At 34.2% G+C, this 24,060-nt stretch overlaps 1 long non-coding RNA gene across 4 annotated transcripts; it reads right to left on the bottom strand.

Moving 5' to 3' along the window:
* Positions 1 to 1,618: 1,618 nt before the first annotated feature.
* Positions 1,619 to 21,610, bottom strand: LOC127875015 (uncharacterized). 4 transcript variants are annotated; one of them, XR_008047219.1, is made up of 13 exons: positions 21,123 to 21,610; positions 19,389 to 19,588; positions 18,569 to 18,642; positions 16,577 to 16,708; positions 15,903 to 15,972; positions 15,502 to 15,565; positions 13,457 to 13,603; positions 12,749 to 12,860; positions 7,636 to 7,757; positions 5,372 to 5,533; positions 5,240 to 5,327; positions 5,108 to 5,195; positions 1,619 to 5,056 (listed from the first exon to the last, which is right to left on the bottom strand). It is a non-coding gene; the product is annotated as an uncharacterized LOC127875015 (long non-coding RNA). The 4 variants fall into 4 exon arrangements; XR_008047221.1 differs by lacking the exon at positions 5,240 to 5,327 and having other exon boundaries at positions 5,328 to 5,533; positions 13,471 to 13,603; XR_008047222.1 differs by lacking the exon at positions 5,240 to 5,327 and having other exon boundaries at positions 5,328 to 5,533; positions 12,749 to 12,842; positions 13,471 to 13,603.
* Between the last annotated feature and the right edge of the window lie 2,450 nt (positions 21,611 to 24,060).

The raw sequence follows: 24,060 nt of genomic DNA, 5'->3' as shown, positions 1-24,060 counted from the left end.
TTCACGAGGCAGTCAGCAAAACAGAACAAACTGGTTAAACTCTGCAGCCAATGGTAGGTTGCGTAATAAGTAAATTTTAAAGATATTTATAAAACTATTATTTCTCGGTTTCATATTGAAAAATACAGAATGTATATGCAACTGGTCGGCGTTGGAACAGGCACATTACGTGAAAAAAACACGTAAATTTATATTTGAGGATACATGTATTAACTGACTAGTGCCTAGAAGACAGTAGAAAGCGATGATGCCGCAGTCAAAACATATTCATACATGTAGAAACAAATCCTATTACAAATGCTCGTTCACGTTTTGACATGTTCTCGTCTTCAGGCACACGTTATTCGGTTTTCCAAGGATATGTTCACATTGGCACTGCAATCGACGTTTCCGCGAAGGTCCTGTCAAATCTCCTCTTCGCATCAAGCTGTTCCAAAACAGAGAACTGCATGTTTCTTATTTATACTTACTATTTATATTTACTATGCCAAATAAGTTGTTTGGCTTTGAGACGCAGCTTTTCCCCATATTCAAATAAAACTATATCATCCGCGTCATGCGAAAATCGGTCTTATGACATATGCGGCCAGAGTAGCTCAAGCCAAGCCTGCGCACTTTCCCATCAATGGCTACGCTTTCCGCTTTAAAAAAGGCACGCAAGGTTTGGTAATAACCGAGTAGTTTATTCAGTATTCATATTCTTACAAGACTGCGATTGCGCAGGCCTGGCTGAAGCTACGTTGGGAACATATTGCATAAGATCAATTTTTGCATGACCCGTATACAAATCTTATAAATAGAACATCTAAGCACAATACTTGCCGATAGAAAAGTGAATTCACCTTGTGTTGTTTATAGCAAGCTGGCAAATGTTCGTAGACTATTTTGACTTGCATACGTCACATGTGTGGTTAGATAATAAAACGATTTTCCTTCTACATGTATCATGGGCACTCTACTTTTAGGTAGTTCTGTCTCACAATACAAGACAAATGGCATTTACCGATAGGTTTTTATAAATGTCTTTCCCTAAAATGTGTGTTATTTGATATATTGAAAACAATACTGTCTTATCAACAGAGAGTAGTCTGCATTTGCAAATTTTGCTTTGACCAATAGCATGCAGCTATTCTGGCGACATGACTTCGTCAGCATCAAATTGCATCACAGCAGTTCTCAAATTTTAGGATTTACCAGCATGATTTAGTAAAATTATTATTATTGACAACGTCTCAATAACGTCTCTGTCACCATGAAGAAAAGTGTGCAAACGTCTTAGTGGTGTATTTCCTTAAAGCGATTTCCTTAACGTTACGTCAAGTTTATACTGAATGCAAAGACGATGGTGTGCTCAAGTCTTAATCCAGTCATTGTTACCATTTTCACATTAGAGACCCATGTGACATTGACACTTTACCGGAGAAATCCAAAATCAAACGATATTAAATCTCCGCGAACGCCAATTACAATGTGAAAGTTCTTAATGGAATATTTCATAAGATATTGACTGTAAACCAATGTCGACCAAAGTATGACGGCGAACTAATGGACGGATAGGCCAAAATCAATATGTGTCCCCTAGTTTGAATAGGGGAGCAAATATAGTACTAATACAACGGTTCATAGTATTTTTATTTGAATTCACAACACTTTTTCACAGTACAATACTTTTCCCATTTAAATGAGATAACTTGTAGTTATCTACTTTAAATAGTGTGCAGGAACAGACTTAGATCAGCAAAAACACATCACTAACATAAACATGTAAATCTCTTTAAGTCACATAAACTATATTATTTCCATAACAAATTCAATGTTTAAGCAATAACTTGTACACAAAATAAATGCAACATTTTGCACATAGAGACCCTCATAACCATACTATTTCTTAAAGATAATTCAGATCCAAATTAGTTTAAAAAGATAGTTCATGCATATTGCATGCATGACATATCTTGCGTGGAGTTCTGTCTTACATTGTTTAACAGCAATCTTTTCCCCAGCTACTCTGCAGTTAAATGTTTACTGCCATCTTTCAAGATGTCAACCTTAAGTTTCTAACATTCAAGCAAACAATGTTTTCCCTACCGCACATTCAAATAAATATTCACAAATAAAGTCATAGGAATTTAGGTGCCCACATAGAAAATCAATAAATGGTGTTGATTTATTTAGAGAGCATAGCATTGCACAACCGAAATATTTAGTATACTTTAACCTCTACGGACTTAACACTGGTTAGTAATGATGGATAAAACAACATGAGTTGTGTAATGTGCTTTGTCTAAACCATACACTGCATGTAGGCAAGAATATAAACACTCCAATTTAATTAGCTAGACAATGCAAATGTATGAAACTTAATTTAACAGATAACCTGTATATAGTTTAGATAAATATTTTAACATTATTATAAAATACTATTTACAGTAATTTAACTTTAAGGACTATGAAGACATAAGTCAGACATATGCACACACAACTGTGCAATAAATAAGAGAGTTTTTAATCAATATGAGGTACACAATCAATTTATATAAAGCATTTAATAAGTTTCTATAAAGTTTATATAAACCCTATATTTACAAATGCAAAATGTTCATTTGGAAAAGATGAAAATATTTACACATTAATGTAAAAATTGCATCTCAAAGTATCAATTAAGTTCAATGCAAATATGCTTGTATGGTAACAATTGTTTGATATGCATTTAAATTAACGCAAAATGTAATTTTATTTTCTATGTATCAATATGATTAATTTGAAACATTTCACACAATTAACAAACATCAAGCTATTTTCAGCTGTTAAGCAACAGAACAACAATGTTTCATGCATTCAATTACAGTTCATTATAAACAATCACATGTTTAAGGAAATATGGTCAAACTGTTACACAAATAGTAAACTGCCGCTATCATCAGCCATAAGTCAATTATTATCATGTATAATATAAATACAAGTACAATATAATTGCTACAATATACACATGTCTATAACATACATTTTTTTGAGCAGAAAATTTCCTTTATCGTCGCAATTGCAAAACTGTAAGCATTGTATGGAAAACTAAATTTTATGATTTCAAATAAATGCCATTATATTTTTATTACACATGTTTTTTAACACTGAGTATCATATTGTACCATAACTATTAATTCATTGAACAGACGTATATTAGTTTAGTAAGTATTCCTCAAAACCCCAATACAAACTGATGGCTGAGTATTAAGTGTGTCATATTTTTGATAGCTGTATGAATGCACTTGTTATGTTGAGAGATGAACAAAATCATTATCTAACAAGGGATACAACTTTTTTTTCAAGCAAAAACATCCCTCTATCTTGCTTAAAAATATTCATCACTCTCGCTTGATTTGCAATTGACTGATTTCCAAGTTGAATATATTAATTTTTCTTAAAATAATGCAAAATAAAGTTAAACCAATCTTTCAATAGTTGCTTGACTTTATTTAGTGAAAGGCATTACATATACTAGTAACAAGATGTTCCTTTTGTCTAAAGGATATTTGCCTCTTCAGAATGTGTTGTTCTGTATCATTAAGAAAGTTTTAAATGAGCATTCCCACAAGCAATGTTTTTTATATTATCTGGCACCTAAAAGATGTACACGATGAAAATTGTTATTACAAATAAATGTTAACAGCGAAAATAAAAAGGGAAACAATAAACGCATGATTTACATTGCAAATACAATCATTTCACAATCGCTATATATACAAGTGACAAATGTACTGACCGATATATACAGTGAGCACGAATTATTGGTCAAGTTAATCTGGTTGTCTAAATGCCTATACACAAACATATAAAGCATAATAAACTTTACAAAAACAAAAAAATAATTATCATAACTTTGCCCATTATTCCTACACCTCATATTTTCGTTTTTAAATACTCAGTTCCAAAACAAATAAAGCATTTTAAACAACACAAAAGTCATTCATAAATCATATTCATGCAAATTAATAAATAACTGGTCGTGAATACAGAATAGACAATTTAAGGAAGATTAAATGATTTTGTCTAAAATTAATCAATATTTTCAAGAAATTGTTAGACAATAAACAATATTCTTGATAAAAACCTGACACCAATGGGCACACTTAAGAGTATCAAAGCCATAGCATAAACATTCTCCATCTGGCTAAACAATTCTTGGAACTACAACCTCTATATTACAGGTTAAGCCACAAAAAACTGAAGCATGTCTCATTACATGAAAATAATACATTTCTTTAAATTTTGTCGAAGTTACCAGCATCATTTAAACAGCTTTGACAAATGTCAAAATCAACATTCATAGACATATATTTACTAACATTATATTTTCCTTAACATTTCCAAAATAAAATGTCATAATACAGACACAGTAATTGGATAGACTTGTAAATTTTGCGCTTAAAATACTATATAACATTATTTCTTTTATCAAGTAATCTTAATCTGATTATATTTAAATATAGTTATTTAAAGCCTTCAACATAAAATGACTGACAGCATCATAGTTCCAATAAAACATGAACAATTGTTTTTCTTTGAACACAACTTAGTGGTCACATAAAAACATTGCTGGCCACAAGACTTTCTTGCTTTCCATTTTTTGTTGTGATTTGTCACTATGCGATTTCTGTCTGAATCAAATCACTAATTTTCCACGTGTCCCAATTCCAAAGATGAGACATTCAATTGTACATGTTCACACCAGACATGGGGTATGTAGAGACCTTCAATTGTACATGTTCACACCAGACATGAGGTATGTAGAGACCTTCAATTGTACATGTTCACACCAGACATGGAGTATGTAGAGACCTTCAATTGTACATGTTCACACCAGACATGGGGTATGTAGAGACCTTCAATTGTACATGTTCACACCAGACATGGAGTATGTAGAGACCTTCAATTGTACATGTTCACACCAGACATGGGGTATGTAGAGACCTTCAATTGTACATGTTCACACCAGACATGGAGTATGCAGAGACCTTCAATTGTACATGTTCACACCAGACATGGAGTATGTAGAGACCTTCAATTGTACCCGGTATATGTTCACACCAGACATGAGGTATGTAGAGACCTTCAATTGTACATGTTCACACCAGACATGGAGTATGTAGAGATCTTCAATTGTACATGTTCACACCAGACATGGAGTATGTAGAGACCTTCAATTGTACATGTTCACAGCAGACATGGAGTATGTAGAGACATTCAATTGTACATGTTCACAGCAGACATGGAGTATGTAGAGACATTCAATTGTACATGTTCACACCAGACATGGAGTATGTAGAGACCTTCAATTGTACATGTTCACACCAGACATGGGGTATGTAGAGACCTTCAATTGTACATGTTCACACCAGACACGGGGTATGTAGAGACAAGCACATCTTAAACAGCCTTTATATCTCTGAGCTTTTTCGGTATGGGGTTAATATGATAACAACGGTAGCAGCAGGCTGTCCTTCTGATTTGCTGGTTTGATTTCGTCAAGGTACGTCTGAAAAAAGAAAGATTCATAACAGTTAATGTCAGTTGTTCATTGTATGTGTTACGGATGATAAACAAGAACAAAAATAGCACTTTTATACATTGAGTTACATAAAAAGTTAATCATAACCACTTTATTACCAACTAACTATAAATCTTACCATCAATCAGGAAATATGGGTTGATATTCGAGAAACATACATTTCTTCCATTGGAAAAATATCACCTTATCATTTATAACAATAAGACAGGGCCAACTAGCCAATAGCAAATAAAACGTGCTGGAGAAGAGTTTAACTGAGATGTATGTGTGAGGTAGGCAAAAGGCAACCGATGCAACCACATTTTACTTTTGACTGAAAACTTCACTACTATAAAATAAATGAACCAATACTAGAGCTTTGTCACGGACGTGACAAATACCCCCACATGCCACATTGACACAGGTTATTTTGCATGTTGTCTTCACAAAAAAGCGCACACCATGATCAATGTTTAAAACGCACTAAGTGACCCCGTGACCTAGTTTTTGACCCGGCAAGGCCCATGTTCGAACTTGAACTAAACATCATATAGCTACAACTTCTGACAAAGTTTGGTGAAGCTCTGATGAAAACTACTTGAACAACTAAAAACTAATAATAATGCTGTAATACGTGATCAAAACGAAATATTAAAACACTGCCAAATTTTATGAGAATCTTTATAAAAAAGACAACAATATAGATATAAACATCATGAACGTTTCCATACCAATATCTGCAATAAAATAAACCCAGAACAAACGCAAAATGAACAAAGATACCTATCAGAGAATGAATGCGCTAAAGCACTGCTAGACATGAAAAACAATAAAAGTCCAGGATCAGATGGCATATCTGCAGAATTTTACAAAATATTTTGGAATTATATTAAGCAATATGTCGTTAATTCTCTTAACTATTCTTTAGACACCAATAATCTAACAGAATTGCAAAAACAAAGCATAATTACTTTACTACCTAAGACCGCAAAGGACACCCTTTTGATCGATAACTGGAGGCCCATCTCGCTTTTTAACGTTGATTACAAAATAGCTACAAAATCCATTGCCAATCGTATAAAACCTCTTTTAAATAATATAACCAGTGTAAATCAAACAGGATTTATCAAAGGAAGATATAATGGCGAAAATGTAAGACTTTTGCAAGCAATTATTGAACTAATGGATGAAAGTAACGAAAACGGTCTCCTATTTTTTCCGATATAATAAAGCCTTCGACAGTATGGATCATGGGCTTATGTTTAAATGCCTCGCCATTTCAGATTAAGTGAGCACACCTTACAGTGGGTAATGCTATTTTATAAAGATGCAACATCACGTGTTACAAATAATGGTAATTTTTCAGATTTTTAGGAAATACGAAAATTTACGAAATAACAGAAAATACAAAAGCTTGCAAAATGGTATATAAAGCACTTGGGGTAGTACGCAAACTTTAACATAGCTTTATCAATAATACATTCTAAGTATATAAGGGGCAATATTTCTGTCAAAATGCTTGATACAGTTGTCTGCTCTTGTTTATAGGTTGGGGTCATGTTGGTAAACAAGTATGCAAAATATGAAAGCAATATGTCAAGGAAAAATTGGGGTAGTACGAAAACGTTAACATTTGCACGCTAATGGAAATGCCGACATCGGGGTGAGTAGGATAGCTCCACAATATATTTTTCATATATAATAGTCGAGCTAAAAATGGAATAAAAAAAGAAAACTACTTGAATAAGAGAGCGGACACCATGCTTAATTTTTAAAAAGTACTAGACACCATGCTCAATTTTCAAAACGCACTTAGTGACCCCGTGACCTAGTTTTGACCCGGCATGACCCACATTCGAACTTGACCTAGACATCATCTGACCAAGTTTGGTGAAGATCGGATGAAAACAACTTGAATTAGAAAGCGGACACTTAATACGGACTGACCGACGGACCGACCGACCGACAGACTAGCTCACACACGACCCAAAAAAACCACAGCTGGATTGAAAGATGTATTGACACACAATGTTAAATCTACATGCACCCACCAATCTCTGAAAGTAAGGCCATGAAAAAGGAAAACTAACCCAAGGTTCGCTCTGCATGATGTTCATAGACTGAGGGTTGTGGAGCATGGGGATCTCATAATCTGCAGACGATGACTGCAAATGCTCCTGGGACATACTCATTGCTCTGCAACCTAGGTTTTCTGGAATAAAAGTAAATCATGCATCAAACAAAACAAATTCAAAGCAATACTAGCGTTTTCAAGGACAACCCCAACTGATTTCAACCCAACAAAACGTTTGTCAGTGCCTCGACCTATCATATCAACAAGGTAATGTCAAAAGATTTAACTAAAGCGATGTTCTAGAGTTGTAAAGCATGTTGAAACTGTGAATGCATTCAATGCATTGAGGCTAAAATCAATAGAGAGGGAGAACATTAGTTCATTTTGGTTTATCACAAAACTTTATTTAAAGAATGTTTAAATAAAAACAAGAGCTCCGCGGTCTGAGACAGATGCCTCCCAAAACAGAGCCTTGACACACATCACTCAATTCCTTGATGACATATCGAATTGATACCAATTTAACACTTAATGTCACAGTGACCTTGACCTTTGAACTAGTGACCCAAATTTCAATAGAATAGCAATTTCTGCTGTCTAAGACTGATGTACATGTGAGGTCTAAAATCAATTGGTAAATTTTTTATTCATTGGAAACGATTCTCACACTTATTGTGACAGTGACTTTGACCATTAACCTAGTGACCCCAATTTCAATAGGGCACATCTACCGTCCATGGTCAATGTACATGTCAAGTATCGAGCCAATAGGTCAATTTGTTGACCATTGATAGATCGGAAAGGATTTTCACACGTATTGTGACATTGATCTTTGACCTAGCGACCACATTTTCAGGGGTCATTTACTGTCCAAGGCAAATGCATATGTGAAGTATCAAGCCTATTGGTCAATTTGCTGACGAGTTATTGATCAGATGATTTTCACAATTATTGTGACAGTGACCTTGACCTTTGAACAAGTGACCCCAATTTCTATAGAGGTCATCTACTGTCCAAGACCAATGCACATGTGAAATATCAAGCCAATAAATCAATTTGTTGACAAGTTAGTTATAGGAAATCAACTGGTCTACCAGCACACGAACAACAGACCGGCAAACATCCCGCAAAACAATATACCCCCACTTCTTTGAAGTGGGGCATAAAATACACGTGGCGGGTTAACAAGAAATGGTTTAAATATACTTGTTCTAGAAAAAGTGTTATACATATATGAAGATTTACCAAATGCAACACTTTTTTATGTTTCAGTACAATAACAAAAACTAATGTGAGAACAGTTTAAAAGTAATTTACTTGTGTTTTATTTTGATTAACTTGAATTTACAGGGTTTACATTTACGCACTGTTATTTTTTAAAGTAAAAATTAACCTTGAATACATTGATATAGTGACGTGAGAATACGCCAAAGACAAGTGCAAGGATGACAGCTTGTTTATTGCAAAAGACATGTGCACATGTCGGTACTGGATTAGTCTCTTTATAGGCAGGGCTCTATTTCTAATAGGGGTCTGATGCAAAGTCGGATACACACTTTTTTTAATTGCACCCTTTCAAACCGACAAAAAGTGTGGTGGAAAAAAACATGTCAGAATGAGTGCACTGTTGTATATTAATTTAATATTTTAAATTGATTTATGACCAACACAATGTCCTATTGATATTCGACACACATTTGCATTTTTTAGAAAAACAAGAGCTTGTCACAATAGTGCCAAATCCCTGCCGACATGTGTTTGCGTGTATGACAACATTTGTTTTAGAGAGTAGAATAATATTTGTAAAACATGGCACCTGTGCCATCCATTTATATTTCAAGGATCAATTAGTTATATAGTGTTTGAGATATGCTGTAGAGAATACAATATAAGGAAATACAAGAGGGCCATGATGGCCCTGAATCGCTCACCTGACTCATTAAGATCAGATGAAAACTATGACCTCTATTGTCTACACAATGTTTTTCTATGATTTGACCTAGTGACCTAGTTCCTGACTCTAGATGACCCAAATACAATCCCAATCCAGATTTCATCAAGATAAACATTCTGACCACAGTTCATAAATATTGGATGAAAACTGTGACCTCTATTGTCAACACAAAGTTTTTCTATTTATTTGACCTAGATTTTTACCCCAGATGACCCAAATACAATCCCACCCAGATTTCATCAATAATTCTGACCAAATTTCATAAAGGTTGGATGAAAACTGTGATCTCTAATGTCTACACAAGGTTGTTCTATTATTTGACCTAGTGACCTAGTTTTTGACCCCAGATGACCCAAATAAAATCCCAACCCAGATTTCATCAAGAAAAACATTCTGACCAAATTTCATAAAGATTGGATGATACTGTGACCTCTATTGTCTACAGAAGGTTGTTCTATTATTTGACCTAGTGACCTTGTTTTTGACCCCAGATGACCCAAATACAATCCCAAACCGGATTTCATCAAGATAAACATTTTGACCAAATTTCATCAAGATTGGATGCAAACTGTGACCTCTACTGTCTACACAAACAAATTGTTGACGGACGGACGCACGGACAAACGCAGGCACGCACAACGGACGCGGGACATCACACGATTACATAAGCTCACCGTGTCACTTCATGACAGGTGACCTAAAAATATGTGTCGGAGATAAACATGGACAGTTGTGGTTAAAATCCCATAGAAACAATGGCTGTTTGTAAAACATGCATGCCCCCCTATATGGGCTATAAGTTGTAGTAGCAGCCATTGTGTGAATACGTTTTTTGTCACTGTGAATGGTGGTGGTGGTGGTGGTGGTGGTGGTGTAGTAGTAGTAGTAGTAGAAGTAGTGGTAGTAGTAGTAGTGGTAGTAGTAGTAGTAGTAGTAGTGTTAGTAATAGAAGTTGTAGTATTAGTAGTAGTAGTAAGTAGTAGTAGTAGTAGTAGTAGTAGTAGTAGTAGTAGTAGTAGTAGTAGTAGTAGTAGAAGTAGTGGTAGTAGTAGTGGTAGTAGTAGAAGTAGTAGTAGTAGTAGTAGTAGTAGTAGTAGTAGTAGTAGTAGTAGTAGTAGTAGTAGTAGTAGTGGTAGTAGTAGAAGTAGTAGTAGTAGTAGTGGTAAAAGTAGTAGTAGTAGTGGCAGTAGTGGTAAAAGTAGTAATAGTAGACGTAGTGGTGGTGGTGGAGGTGGTGGAGGTGGTGGTGGTGGTGGTGGTAGTAGTAGTACTAGTAGTAGTAGTACTAGTAGTAGTAGTACTAGTAGTAGTAGTAGAAGTAGAAGTAGTAGTAGTAGTAGTAGTAGTAGTAGTAGTAGTAGTAGTAGTAGTAGTAGTAGTAGTAGTGGTAGTAGTAGTGGAAGTAGTAGTAGTAGTAGTAGAAGTAGTAGTAGTAGTAGTAGTAGGGTTCGTGTCCTCATTGATATAAAGACACTGTGCAAATTTGGAAAGGATCGGACAAAAAATGTGGAAGATTTTCGAAAGTTTTCACAAAATAGGCAAAAACGAATAAACATGCAAAGTTCAACGAGCTCCTGCAGCCATGTTTTTTGACGAATCAAATTTCTTTCAACAACTTTTTCAGGGGAGCCTTCAAAGGTCATCCCTGTGAAATTTTTTGAAAATCTGATGAGCGGTTTCTGACAAGAAGATTTTTTAAGGTTTTTACCATATATGGTCATGGCGGCCATCTTGGTTATGTGATCAATTTTTTTTAACAATTCTTTTGTCCCATGACCTAGGGATGCCCCACATGAAATTTAGTTGAAATTGGCTCAATGTTTTAGTAGAAGATGTTTACAAATTGTTTACAGACAGACGGACGGACGCTATCGCTCAGGTGAGCTAAAAAGAAAGTGAGGTAATTAAAGAAGAGGACTATAAACAGTTACTGTTCTTTGTCACTGTATTTTTCCTTAAACTCATCTATTTATTTTACAGTGAATTCTTCGTTGTTCAAATTAAAATATTATTGTAAAATAAGATAAATGGAGATATTAAAAATTGAAAAGCTAAAATATGTACTATAAAATTTAATTAAATATAATTAAAAAATATTAATAAATAAAATATAATATAAAAAAATAATTAAAAAAAATAAATTTAAAAAATAAAGGGAGATAATTCAAAAACTACCGCCGAAAGAGTTATGGTTCATGTTCACTGCACTTCTTCTACTTGCCATCTGTTTATATTTCTAGTTTCAAGTTAATCCCTTCAGTAGATTTAGAGTTATGTTCCAGACCAAAATTTACTTTTAAATAAAATAAAGTGAGGTAATTCAAAAACTAAGGTAGATAGAGTTATGGTTCTTAGTAAGTGCACTTCTCCTACTTGCCATCTGTTTACTTTTTTAAGTTTCAAGTTAATCCCTTCAGTAGATTCAGAGTTATGCTCCGGACAAAAATTTACTTTGAAATTAAATACAGGGGGATTATTCCATAACTAAGGTAGATAGAGTTATTGTTCTTAGTCACTGCACTTCTGCTACTTGCTATCTGTTTATATTTCAAGTTTCACGTTAATCCCTTCAGTAAATTAAGAGTTATGATCCGGACAAAAATTTACTTTGAAATTAAATAAAGGAAGATAATTCAAAATATAAGGTAGATATAGTTCTGGTTCTTAGTCACTGCACTTTCCCTACCTACCATCTGTTTATCTTTCAAGTTTCAATTAAATCCGTTCAGTATATTTAGAGTTATGCTCCAGTCAAAAATTTACTTTAAAATTATATAAAAGGGGAGATAATTCAAAATCCTAGGTAGACAGAGTTATGGTTCTTGGACACTGCAATTCTCCTAGTTGCCATCGGTTTATATTCTAAGTTTAAAGTAAATCCATTGAATAGATTTGGAGTTTTGCTCTGGACAAAGTTTACGACGGAAGGACGGACAGACGCACAGACACAAAGACGGACGGACGGAGACTAATACTATATCCCCTCCGATTTTTTTTTCGGCGGGGATAAAAAATTATTTACTGGCTGACTGATGTTGAACACAAATATTGTTATAATTGTTCTCATATTTTTACTTCAGTGAATAATATTAAATCTATATTTAAACTACATACATATATATTCTTACCTAACTAAATCATATAATAATTAGGTTTAAAATAAACCCATACATACCAGATAAGGTAAGCCGCTGGAAACTCTCGTATTGTGTATTGGCTTCCACTGCTGAAGTGAGGACACTCATTTCGTCATTGCAGTCTCGGATGTCCTATTGTGAAGTCATCTTCTTTATTGAAAATGATATACACTATTTAAAGGGAAATGTTTAAAGATATAGTCTTGTTTTTTTTTTTTCTTTCTGTAGAAATTCCGTTTACTGCGAGTGATTGAGCAATATTTAAATGAAAATGTTAATACAGATAGATGGTTCAGTTGATGCCTTGTTTTATAGTCATTTTGACAAATACAAATATGTAAAAAAAACAAATTTAAAGGTAAATGTTAATAGATTTACTTAGTGATGCCCTGTTCTGCAGTCATTTTGTTTACAAATACAGATGGAACAATATAAAATAGCTTGATCATCGAGTTTTCAATATCATTTTTCAACCATTATTAAAACCACATCAACACAGTTTATGGAATAACCTAAAGTAATAAATATACAAAATTAAAAAAAGAAAATCATAAAAGCTGCCTTCTTTTAGGTTCTAAACTGAGATTATTGATATTATTATTTGTCAAAAGCAGTGAAAGCAATTTACAATAACATACTGCAAAATATTGGTATACACTGTGTAGTTATATGTAGCCACTTTTAAATGTGCTTTAGTTATGTCATTCGGGTAAGTCAAAGTACTCATAAAATCTGTGAACAAGTACCTTTAAAATCTTACACGTTCTTACTGCAGTGACTATCTAAGCCCAAATGATCGTCAACCTGACCTTTAGGTGTGTACAAGGGCAAGGTCACAGTCACGCGTGAAGTTTTCATTGCAAGGCACTGGGTGGTTTTGGGCGACCCTCAACCTGGTAAGTCAAAGAATGGCAGAGTGATTAAATCAAACAATAAATCAAGGCATAGTCAATATATTATATTGCTAGGCCGTTACTCCTCCCATTGGCCATTCCGTAATACATGGTGAAATGTAAACAAACACTCCTTATCAAATTAAAATGCTTATTATCTAAATAAATTGATATTCATAAACATCATATTTATTGATTTCCATTGATGTATATGGCTTAACTTACGTTTTTGTCATTGTATTTGTATAATATTATTGTTCAAATTTGATTCTCATTCATTCAATAAATCCGCCATTTCACATTACGTTCATTGGTATATATTTTACTTTAACGGTCGTCACGTGTCATTGACGTCATGCCCGAAAAAGTATAAATAGCTGATTCGAAAATAAACAAGTTTCAGTTTGGAATACAGATTTAAACGAAAAACATCCGGTTAAGATTATTTAATCAAGAAAGAGATTATGATACAGAATAAGATGCAGGTACGAATATTTTATTATTGATTGTATATGATATTTTTTGGATATATGATTTTGTTGTAATGAAAATAATAATGAAACTGAATTTGAAAGTAAAACTAGAACTTTTGAATGAACCCTTTGTTTTATTTTGTTATACCGCATAACAATATCAATATGCTTAGATATGTTTGGAAACGAATTTTAGATAATGACTAAAAATTATAAAGAAATTCATTCTTTAATTTGTGCATTAATACTTGTATTAGCTACCTTTCATATGCGTCAGTGTTGTTCATGTATTGTTTCATATACAATTAAGATCATACACAGGAATCAGCAAAAATCTTCTTTAACTCCATTTGTTTTATTAAAACAATCCATGTTGAGTGGACTTTGCAACAGACCGTGGCAAATAGGTAGCTCAAACGTGGAAGACAAATTACTTGACTGCTGCTGTTATTTCTGCTTTGCTGACGTGGCTTGGTCGAAAGGAAACTGCTAGACACTGACCAAGATCCGTTCAAAGACAAATAAATTCTGGAGTATTGGTCATTTTCAAAATGATTGTTCCTTCATTGAACACTATTGATTACAAGTTACGCAAATGCTTTATTCTTTTTTTTAAACAAAAATCTTCACACAGCTTTACACAACTGTGGGCACAATGTTAGTTATTAAAGCCACGCACCTTGAAATGCAATACATGACATAGTAAATTTAAGTATAAATAAGAACCATATTTGATTTATGCCAATTAGAATATATCTGGTGGTTACAAGGTAGAAATCCGTCTCTTTTGCGCTTCAAAACTTAAAAATAATCGCGTTTGTCAAAATGGACGTATACGTCTAGAAATCCTACTTTCGGTTTTAAATGCAGAAACGTTTAAAAAAAAAGAACTTGCTATCTAGGCTATACATTTATTTTTATCTATCTCAATTATAATATATCTGGTGGTTACAAGGTAAAAATCCATATTTTTTGCGCTTAAACTTAAAAATAATCGCGTTTGTCAAAATATACGTAAACGTATAGTAATCATACTTTCGGTTTAATTTTTTTTGAATACATTTCTTGCTAAGAAGGCTATAGATTTAATGACAATTTTGCACACTTTCAAATTGCATCTATATGTATTGATTAACAAGTACTTCAATTCAAGGTGTGTGGCTTTAACCCTGAATAGAATATAAGTTGTACAGCCTCTGAATTCCCATGTGTGGTGAGATACAGTGATATTAATTTGATCTTGTGCAAAAGTGAATTGGCCAATGATAATTTAGGGCTTTGTCACAAGATGACCATCTACCAATCAAACCAAGACTTCATGGGGATCAAACAACTGAAGTATCAATTTAATCCCGTGAGAAATGTAGATGTTGTTTGATAATATCTTTTTACTTTATATGCAGTTAAAACGCTCATTTTACTGACCAACTACATGTAACGGTGGATGATTTCATTGCTAGGCACTGAAAGTTGCGGGGTGACCCTTCACCTGGTTAGGATAAGAGAGGCAAAGTGATAAAAATCGAACAATAAATAAAAGCAAAGTAAAAAATATCGATGTGCTTTAATATGTTTTGAAACTAATGTTTGCGAATAAATTAATTATAAAGAAATTCAAACTTTAGTTTGTGCATTAATACTTGTATTAGCTGTCATGCATATGCATCAGTGTTGTTGATGAAAGTGCATTATAAAAGTATGATCTTACACGAGAATCAGTAATTATGCTCTATAACTCCATTAGGTTTTATGAAAACAATCCATTTTGTGACAACGTTGCTGAAAACTGCTACAACTAGGAAGCTCAAACGAGTAAGACAGCATACTAGACTGCTACTGTTGTTTTTGCTGCTGCGTCGACTAGGCTTGGTACTGCCAAACACTTAACAAGATAAGCTAAAAGACATATGCTTGGTAATTTGTCAAAATGCAACATAATATTTCACAATGGCTTCTTCATGAACATGATTGATTTCAGGGGATGCAAGTGACTATGCTTTCTTTGTTTTATGACACTACTATTCAAACAACTTTGCGCAACTGTGGACACAATGTTAATTATAACCCAGAATTGCATATAGGTTACAGCGCAACTGTGGGCAAAATGTTAGTTAAAACCCTGATTAGAATATAAGTTTCATATCTTCTGATTTCCCATGTATGGTGAGATACTGAAAGTAAAATAATACGGGGTAAAAGAGTGACTAGGCCAATGAAACGATGGGGCTTTGCATGCAACAAAATCACCACTTAAAACTTACTGTTCAACGGTTTCACACAGTTTAAGTTCCAATTTAATCCTTTGTGAAATTTAGATTTGATACAAATCTTTTTATAATATATGCAAAAAAAACGCTTTGACTAAACAAATTACAAAACATTGACTCCAATATACCTTCTCAAAAACGTGGTTTGTGGAGTCTTATTATCATTAATTCATATCAATTGCTGTGAGATTGAGATGTTCAGAAATAAGTAAGGCCATGGGTGCATCATGAACCTGCGTCCAAGGCTGAGGCTATTGCTGGAGACCTGAGTAGTACCGGTTTGACATTCCGCCTGCAATCTCATTTCACTGAAGGGTCACGTATGGCGCAGTCGCACTCAGCGAGGTTTTCAGGAAGGGTGTTCTCTGAAATCAAATATCAACAAAGTGAATATCTAGCTGCATCAGCAGAAGGTCATTCTTATATTTACTGCAAAGTCCAACCTTGACAACAAGTCACCATTTGACATTAAATTAGGCACAGTATAAAGAAGTGAAACTCCAGCTGCTGGACTAGTATTGAATTATTATTATAAACAATTAGTAGGTCCTTTATTTAAGGCAAGTGACAGATTGCCCAAACAGTACAAAACAGCACAATACAGCACAATACAAAACAACATAAACACAAATAAGAATAAAGCTGGGATCACCGCCTAGGAACGGTCAATGCAAAGCATTGGGGTTTTAAACGGGTTTTGGAGCGCTCAACCTCACACTTGGCCCAGCAATATTCATAATACATTTAAGTGTAAATAAAATTTAACCTCATAGCATTGTAACTCAAATTAAACAATAATAAAAGGGAATTAAAAAGCATTCAATTTAATTACCATTTAATTACTCAATGGTATTGAAGATGCCAGAGCAACAGAGTTACAACTTTTTGAGGAACGATGTAATGAAACAATGAACAAGTGTCAACTACATTCCTTCTTTATAGAAAGATTAAAAAATATAGCATCCACACAGGCCATAAACTATTCAAGACAATATAACACTGTTTTGCAATGTGACAGTACACTTAAAACTGTATAAACTGTCAGGAAAATTACGCCGATTGCATAAATTCTGATGGCATTTATGCTCAGACAAGTAGCATTTTTTCAGGCAGTTCATACACACACACAAATTAAGAACGAGAATGCCAACAAAATACACCCAGTTACAAGACTGGTTTACATTGATCGAGAGTACATTGGCACACATGTTTACTGGTCATTTTTTCTTCATTAAACAAGTACAGAGAATCTGGCTTGTTACTAAACTTGTACACGATATTCTGCCCACAAATATAATTGACAACTTTCATGAAGATTCAACTTAAATTGCCTTGAAATAGTGAGCAGATGTAATAATAGTGGATGCCAACTGCCCAACAGCCAACATGCAGCTGCTGCTGGTTGATCTATTATACATGTACCTTGCAGGAATAACCAGGCTAATCAGGGACAACACTTTCCGCTTTTATAGAATTTTTGTTTTAAAGAAATATGTTCTTAGCAAAATCCAGTTTAGGCGGTAAGTGGTGTACCTGATTAAAGTCAAACTCTTTACGCATTCAACCTGTTTCCCAGTGCAAGGCTCATATATGATTTTAAAGCTTCTATTACTCTTATAATTACAACACAAATTTAAGTGAACATAATCTGTTATATCTAATCATTTAAACGGGTCGTTTCTGTTTTAATTTTTGATGAATGGCTTGGTGTAAAAATTGAACTCACTTTGCCATAGACAAAAGTAACCAAACAATGCTGAGGTTGGCATAAAAGACAATTTTGTAACTCGTGAATGAAATTAAAAACAAATGATGAATTTGCCTTGTTTTCAATTATGGAACATTTAGATTGCTTTATAGCAAAATCGTAACATATAAGGTTTTTTGATTTTCAGTTACTTAAAATACATATGGAATTGATTATGCTCTAAATCAATCTAAATATTCCATAATTCAAAACAATTCAAATGGTAGCTAAAGATGTTCAATTTTAAATACAAATTTGAGGGTCAAGTTTGAACCTTATGCATTTTCTTCACATGTCTATATACAATACAATAGTTTGTGACTGAACCCTTAAACTTAGTTAAGATAAACTGGTAAATTAATTGAAGAGCAGAAACCTCAGTTTGCATAGGGTTTAACCTTATTTGTTAAAACTTGATTCCATCTAAAGTATTAGGCAATGCCACAGTGACCCCTTTTGCGATGGGAAGAGGAATTACCTATTGAGACGTACTGGTTGTGTTGTAGTTGGGGAACACCGTTCTCTGGGCCTGAACTTGTGAGTATAAGCCCTCTGTGAACAGATAAAAGGACCTTAGTGCATCCTAGAAATGTGTCCCTGTAAACCAAATAATTCAATGCATTCTGAAATGTCATCAATTACATTGGATGTAAATCAAGTTTGTTTGAGTAAAAAAAGAAATACATTATGTTTGAAAACTCTTGATACAAATGAGATATACACAAAACACTTCATACAAACATACAAACATAGACTACTATATACTATACACTAGAGCCAAACATTTTTCATCCATCTGAAACCAATATTTATTAAGTGCACTTCAACAGCAAGACAAATCAGTATGCACCCCCCTTTGCCATTTAAAGGCAATTATGAATATTAACGATAACATAATGATTTTATTAAGTTAGCAGCCATGATAGAGATTTATTAATATATGAAAAGCACAAACTATTTTAATTGAAATTTGAAGTAGACAAGAGATGTGTTCGTCAGAAACACAATGCTCCTTATTGTGCTGCTTTGAAATAAAATTTCAATATATCATTTGGCAGGTTAAGAAATTATCTCCCTTTTAAAGCTTATTTCTTCCCTTGGATTGTATTTTTTTACTTTTGACCTTAGAGGATGACCTTGACCTTTCACCACTCAAAATGTGCAACTTCATGAGATACACATGCATGTCAAATATCAAAATGCTAGCTTCAATATTGCAAAAGTTATGGCCAATGTTAAAGCCCCCAGGGGGCATACAAACTGAACATTATACATAGTAAATGACAGTACCAATGTACCTTATGGATGAGGTAATCTTGGCCCCACAGCAGGAGAGTTTGGAGCCCAAGAATTAGACTGGCTTCACCATGCAGATAGGACATGTTGAGCATTTGCCCCAAGGTCCTTGGCCTGGAAGTGTTGCTGGGCATCTGGAACCAGCTGACCAGAGATTCTGTTTTTCAGCAGGGTACCAATCTATGATTGCTAGGAACTAGCTCTTAAAACAAAATTCGGCAATTTAAATAAATATTGAAAATAAATGAAGATAATAATTTTATAATGTGCTGAAGGCATTAAATAATTGTTTTACTTAAATTTAATAGAATTTAATAATTAAAGTGGATTTTTTATTGCAAGGAGAAACTGTTGTTCAAGGGCTATATTTCAGCAGTAAAATAGACAAAACTATGCCCTGACCTATGATTAAAACTAATATCAGATTAACTTTTATTTGCTATTTATTTACCAAGTTTGATAAATTTAAAATCAGAGAATTCACATTTTATCCTAGGAACTTTTCTTCAATCAGGCAGTAAAAGGACTGACGTTAAGTGAACTATATGAGCCTCATTCTCAGATAAATAGGGCTTGATGTATGTGCAGTCTGCACAGGCTAATCTGGGATGACACTTTAATAGGGCTTAATGTATGTGCTGTCTACACAGGCTAATCTGGTATGACACTTTAATAGGACTTAATGTATGTGCAGTCTGCACAGGCTAATCTGGGATGACACTTTAATAGGACTTAATGTTTGTGCAGTCTGCACAGGCTAATCTGAGATGACACCTTAATAGGAATTAATGTATGTGCAGTCTGCACAGGCTAATCTGGGATGACACTTTAATAGGACTTAATGTATGTGCAGTCTGCACAGGCTAATCTGGGATGACACTTTAATAGGACTTAATGTATGTGCAGTCTGCACAGGCTAATCTGGGATGACACTTTAATGGGACTCAATGTATGTGCAGTCTGCACAGGCTAATCTGGGATGACACTTTAATGGGACTTAATGTATGTGCAGTCTGCACAGGCTAATCTGAGATGAAACTTTAATAGGGCTTAATGTATGTGCAGTCTGCACAGGCTAATCTGGTATGACACTTTAATAGGACTTAATGTTTGTGCAGTCTGCACAGGCTAATCTGAGATGACACTTTAATAAGACTTAATGTATGTGCAGTCTGCACAGGCTAATATAGGATGATACTTAATATAAAGAAGTGAAACTCCAGCGTCTGGAGCAGTATTGCATTCTCATTATATACAATTAGTTGGTCCTTTATTTAAGACAAGTGACCAATTGCCTTAAACAATACGAAACAGCCTAATACAAAACAACATACACACATATAAGAATAAAGCTGGGAACTGTGAGTGCCAAGAATTGAGGGTTTAAACCAGTATTGGATCGCTCAACCTCACACTTGGCCCAGCAATATTCATGATATATATATAAGTGTAAATAAAATTTAACCTCATGACATTGTAACTCAAATAAAATTATCATAAAAGAGAATTTAAGTGCATTCAATTTAATTACCATTTAGTTACTCAATGGTAGGAAAAAGACCAGAGCAACAGAGTTTTTGAGGAACCGACAATGAAATGAAATTACCAACAAGAATCAACTACATCCCTTATTTTTAGAAAAAAGATTCAAGAATATAGCATTGTAAAGTTAATATTTTAGATATTTAAAGCACATACATTAAGCCCCATACCACAGAGCATCGCTCAAATAATACCTGTTGTTCTTGTTGCTGCTGCCTCTGCGACCAGGCAAAAGAAAGAGAGTCCCGACGACAAAGTCACCACCCCAAACCCGGGAATTCCCGACTACTGTTGTTGAATGGCGTCAATCGCATACTGCTCTTCAGGCATAAGGTTCACATTATTGGAAAGCAATATATCGAATTCAGTCACATTAACAGACGAGTCTCGCAACGCCTGCTCTATCTGTTGGATCAGATCGTTTACGTTCGAGCGATTCGTACAGAACAATTTGTTGATGCCAAGCATCTAATTGTTGCTAAGCAACATCAAACCTTGGACGGAAGTCAAACTCACCAAGGCTCCGCTGTTGGAAGAGTTGATAGGAGGCGTGCTAAGCTGACGCAAGACATCTTCGAGCTGAATTTCTTCAGCAAGTTGTAGTATTTGTGCCCGAATGGAGTCAGGATTGTTTTTGACTTTCACTTCAATGATGTTTTCATCTTGATGGCTAATAATGTTTGCTGAAATGGCAAGCAAACTAAATTCAGATTTTTTAGTGACAAATGAATATGCGTTGCAACATTTTTTTTTCCATACCTGCTTTTTTAGTGACAAACATTGCGTCTTTAATTGATATTGAGGATATCGCAATTAATTTTTTACCAATTATAACTCAGAATAGCGTTGTATCAATGTGTTACGCGCACCAACGTTAAATTGAAATGTTGGGGGTTTTAAACGGCGAAGATTATATGGTAAAGTACAGTTTGTAGCAAGGTGTAATATTAATCAAAAACAGGCATAACTTAAGCGATTTTAAGTGTGAGACTGTACACCTTTTAATAAGCATGTATGCAACTTTAAATGCATTTCTTTACAACTTAAATAACTTTAAATGTAAGACTACATAGTTCTCAGCAACTGTAAATGTGAGACAATACAACTTTAAATGTGACACTATACAATTTAAAATTTGAGACTGTGCATCTTTAAATGTGAGAGTAAATGACTTAAAAAGTGAGACTAAACAACTTTATATTTGAGACAATACAATTCTAAATGTGACAATACACAACTTAAAATGTGAGATTGTACACCTTTAAATGTGATAGTATATAACTTTAATACGTGAGACTAAACAACTTTAATGTGAGACAATACAACTGTATTACATATCATAAGAAACAATTGTTGTGAGTTGAATACATGACTGTACTGTAAGTGTATGAGTACTTGATCTTACACGTTTTGTCAATGGATTAGCCAGAAATGTAGAAATACAGATGACCCTCTATGGTGAAGTCTGTCTATCTTGCTACCAGTGGTCATTATACTCAGTAACTATAACCTATTCTGGTTAAACGTATTAGCTGTATGTGATATGGAATCGATATTAGTTGATTTCTTCATTTTCTTTGATGGCCTTGTTTTTGTAGGACAGATATTAGATTTAAAGTTTCAAACCTATAAGCAATATAGTTCTATTGTTTTGCAAACATCCGGACTCTACTTAAATTAATCATATCCCCTATATGTGACATAAACAAATTTTAAAACACAACAACTTCAAAATAGTAATACATCTTAGTGAATTAAGAAAATAAAGCCAATTATTTTTATAAAAGACTTTCATATTTGCTAGAACTATAGTGGCTAGCTCTGTGCAGAGTTTATTTTAACCATTCATGGAATTGGGCCAATTTGGGAAAAAATCGTGTTGTTTTGATATTATTGGGAACATGGCTTCTTGTTTTTTGCTAACAAATATTTAAACATTGAGATTAAGTGCTATCTATCAAGATTAATTGTAAAAGTATAAACTTGTTGAGATTAGGAATGATGCCGACTTTCGGCCCACAATAAAAAAAAAACAAGATGTGTTTGTGAAACACAATGTCCCCATATATGATGTTTGACCTTGTAGGATGACCTTGACCTTGACCCTTAACCACTCAAAATGTGCAGCTCCATGAGATACACATGCATGCCAAATATCAAGTTGCTATCTTCAATATTGCAAAAGTACTCACAAAATGAGCGATTTTGGCCACATATATTTGACATCTGACCTTGAAGGATGACTTGACCTTGACCTTTCTCCACTCAAATTGTGCAGCTCCATGAGATACACATGCATCCCAAATATCAAGTTGCTATCTTGAATATTGAAATACTGCAAAAGTGTACATTAAATGAGCGATTTTAACCCATATATTTGACCTTTGACCTTGAAGGATGACCTTGACCTTTCACCACTCAAAATGTGCAGCTCCATGAGATACATATGCATGCCAAATATCAAGTTCCTATCTTCAATATTGCAAAAGTTATTGCAAATGTTAAAGTTGGCGCAAACCAACCAACCAACAGACCAACCAACAGACCAACAGACAGGGCAAAAACAAGATGTCCCCCACTACTATAGTGGGGGACATAAAAACACTGTAAGGTCTCACCTGAAGCTCAAGAAGCTAAGATAACATGATGGCCTCGCTGTGAGAGCTATGGTCCAGTTTGAGGTCTCATTAACATCGGGTTCAGAGTCGAAGTCCTTACAACAAAACTGCTGTCATTTTTCTAAGCCTTTTCTAGCGTCGATTCTATGTGCTTTGGGCTTGGAGTGCAAAGTGCTCGTAACAAAACCGGACATGTTTACTTTTAGCACCTTGTTTACAATATTGGGCGGAATTCACATTTGAGGCAAACCCCATGGGTGTATCGTGCCCTAGTTGTTTACAATGAAGTAGTTACTGCCTCTTTTTGTCAGCAACAGCATCAAAAGCGCGTTTGTAACTCTACTACTGTCCAAACTATAGACAGCAAAAGTATCCCGCTTGGAAAGCTTACACATGTGAATAAATCGCTTCAATTGTAACAATTTCCTTGATTTTCTCCCGTTCCTCGCTGAATTTATGTTTGTCCCATAAAGAATGGAACAAATAAATCAACTTTTTATTCTTTGTGATATTG

The sequence above is a fragment of the Dreissena polymorpha genome, chromosome 1 (assembly GCF_020536995.1).
Source record: "Dreissena polymorpha isolate Duluth1 chromosome 1, UMN_Dpol_1.0, whole genome shotgun sequence".
NCBI lineage: Eukaryota > Metazoa > Mollusca > Bivalvia > Myida > Dreissenidae > Dreissena > Dreissena polymorpha.
Note: the sequence above shows the minus strand (reverse complement) of the source record. Positions and strands in the feature narration are given on the sequence as shown.